The sequence below is a fragment of the Hordeum vulgare genome, chromosome 5H (genome assembly GCF_904849725.1).
Source record: "Hordeum vulgare subsp. vulgare chromosome 5H, MorexV3_pseudomolecules_assembly, whole genome shotgun sequence".
In the NCBI taxonomy this organism is placed as follows: domain Eukaryota; kingdom Viridiplantae; phylum Streptophyta; class Magnoliopsida; order Poales; family Poaceae; genus Hordeum; species Hordeum vulgare.
Window position 1 is genome coordinate 575,278,954 of NC_058522.1, and position 3,217 is coordinate 575,282,170.

A 3,217-nucleotide genomic window follows, 5' to 3' on the forward strand; every position below is an offset into this window, starting at 1 on the left:
TAGTACAACGAATCCCAAAAGAAAACGAGAGAGAAAATAAAAAGAAAAAAATGATGACATTGACAGAACAACGAAACGAAGATGATCGGCCACCGCCGCGCCCTCGGGAGAAGTCCCAGCACGCTCCTAGCACTCCGAAGCGTCGCGTACCGAGCAACCTCTTAAAAAGGAATAAGACGACGATGCCGTTGTTGCCCGGACTACTCCTAGGGTTTCCTCCGGTACACAAAGGCCGTGTGGAAGGGGTATACCCGACGCCCCTCAAGAAGGAACAGCGGCGCGCGCAGACGTCACCGCGTCGGTGCCGGACGAGCCGCCAGAAGATTTCTCCCGACCCAAACAACCACCACCACCCCGAACGCTCCATCGAACTCCACCCAGCTAGCCGCCCACCAGCATGCACCACCATGGTCTTGAGCCATTTTCATCGTCGCTCAGAGATCACCGGCATGAGGCCAAGCTAAATAGGAAGGGGCATCGAAATCGGGGAAACAGACATGCAACCGAACCGGGGGGGGGGGGGGGGGACTGCCTCCACCGCCACTGTCGCAAACGTCCGAATGCGTCAACAGGGACAAACCAGGCCCCTAGTGGCCCGGTCGGGCTGAAACTGGCCTGCGAAGCCCCTGTCGTCACGCTGCAGCACGCCAGCAGACTGCACCGCCGTCATCCGAAGACCGTTGACACCCGAGCTCCACCGCTACGGAGCGTCGCCGCAGCGCACAGGACAGCCTTGCCGTGCCAACCCAGACGGGCCCAAAGGGGCCCAGATCTGGGCCGGGCGGGTGCCGTCGGCCATGGACGGACCCACGTCGCCCCACAAACAACGCCTGCGCCGCCGCATCGAAGAGCCCTCATCCGGACCGCGACGAGACGCAGCCGTCCTAGGAGCACCGCCGTCGGGAGGAAGAGAGCCCCGCCTCCGCCTCCAAGCGCGCGGGGAAGAGAAGTCCGCCGCCGCGGGCGCCACCCGAGCAACGGCGGCGGCGGCGAAGGGGGAGGGAGGAGGGAGGCGGACCGAGGTTAGGAGACAGGGTGGTGGCGCTCCGCAGCGGGGGGGTGGATGTACTTGTCAAGCTGCTGCTGCATTCGTGACCTTGCAATAAAGAGAAGATCTCCATTTGTGAAGACATTTAGGTGGGCTGATAATTGTCAAGCGAAACATGCAGTGAAGGAGGAGGTGCTCGGCCGTCTGGATCGCCGAAGAAACATATAGTGCAGGACGCTGACTTATGCGTGTGGAACAATCCAATCGTGGTCGAGGAGCCATACGATGAAGGGAACGTGCGAGGGTTGCCAAAGAAGTTTTTGCCCCGGCGCAGACAGCTTGCTGCGAGGGGAGTCGTTGAGGAGAGATACCATTCATCGAAGAATGGAGAGCTAGGTACACCTCATCTAGATATTCAGGAGGTGCGCCTCATGTACTTCATCTCCATAGCTCAGAAGGGAAACTGCAGCTTCTTTCCAGCTAGTGACTACTTCCTGTGTTTTTAATTGCAAGTCTTTTAAGAAATTATGTCACGGACTACATTCGAATGTATTTAGACATACTTTAGAGTGTAGATTCGTTTATTTTGCTTTATATGTAATCTATAATGCAATCTCTAAAAGATTTGTATTTAGGAACGGAGGGATCGGAGTAGTATGTACGCCCCATGTACAGACATGTGAACCATTGCTAGTAGGTTGGTTCACTAAATATCATCACAAGTGCATGACTTTTTGGTATTTTGTCTTGTGACAGTGATACCCCTGACGGCATGCATCGGGTAGTTTTCGTTCCTGCCGACATGTAAAGGTCAACAGTAATGTTTGCATCAGAATCAAGTTGACAGAGAGCCGCTGGACGAAGATGGCCGTTCAGATCATCAGTGCATTTATGTCTTATAAGCTGTGTAGACAAACTGGAGCAGAGAGTACATTGCATTTCTACGATTACCACTGCATAGAGCACGTTGGTTGCTACATGTCCTTACATAAAAGAGTATGCGAGGCACAACCCTAAGACAGAAGCCCCAATAAGAAGGAAGCACACGATTATTTCCTTGTTGTGAACAAGCTTTTTAGGAAAATACATGAAGTATAGTCAGTGATATATGCATGCACTCATGTGACGTCATATGGAGGCATCTTAGCTCAACCTGGCAATCATGCAGGTTTGGTCTGGTAGACTTTTACCAGACCCATGCCCGACTCCACTATCGGATCAGTCATCAAACCACGACCCTACCCATGGGTTTAGAGAGGGACCCATGCCAAACCCACTGGGTAACCCGATCTAGTCGGACACCCATAGGGTATGGCAAGACCCATGGATGAAGATGACAACCCATACCCTATCCATTTGATTCGGGTGTTCATGGACGGCTAAATTCATGGGTCGGATTGCCGGGTTGACTCATAGCATTGTTTGTTTTAGGAACTATGCATGCCTCTTAGAACTTACTTAATTACATTGACACAAATGCCTTAGAACGATTCTTCTATGGTGTTTGGTAAAAAACACATTGGGACAGTTCAAAAGAGAAACAACTACCAGTTCCTTCATAGAAGTGACCCGGATGACCCACTAGTAGAACTATACTCACATGAATTTATTTATTTACAAAAAAATATAATCTTTCGTATGCTATACAGGGTCCATGTATCATCCTTTCCGCCCTCTAGCGACGTCACTGGCTTGTAGCTCGTTTCTCTGACCTAACATAGACCTTATCTAGTGACTACTCCCTCCGTTCTTAAATATAAGTTTTTTTAAAAAAACATTAAGAAGTACATACGGAGTAAAATAAATGAATCTAAACTATAACATATGTCTATATACATCCGTATATAGTTTATAGCAAATTCTTTTAAAAAAATTACGAACGGAGGAAGTAGTACGTACACATCATGTACTCCCATCTCCACATCTCAGAAGAGAAATCGCAGCTTCTTTCTAACTAGCTAGTGCTTGGCTATGGTCAGTGACGGAGCCAGAAAACTGAGTTAGGGTGGCGGGGTGCTAAATATCATGCAGCCCATATGGATATGCGAGGGTTGCCAAAGAAGTTTTTGCTCCGATGCACCCAGTTTGCTGTGAGGAGAGCGTTCATTGAACCATTGCTAAGCTCTCACCGTATGGAGAGCTAGGTACACACCTCGATCATCTAGATATTCAAGTGAAACCTTATCTAGTGACTGGTAGGTACGCCTCATGTACTTCATCTCCACAGCT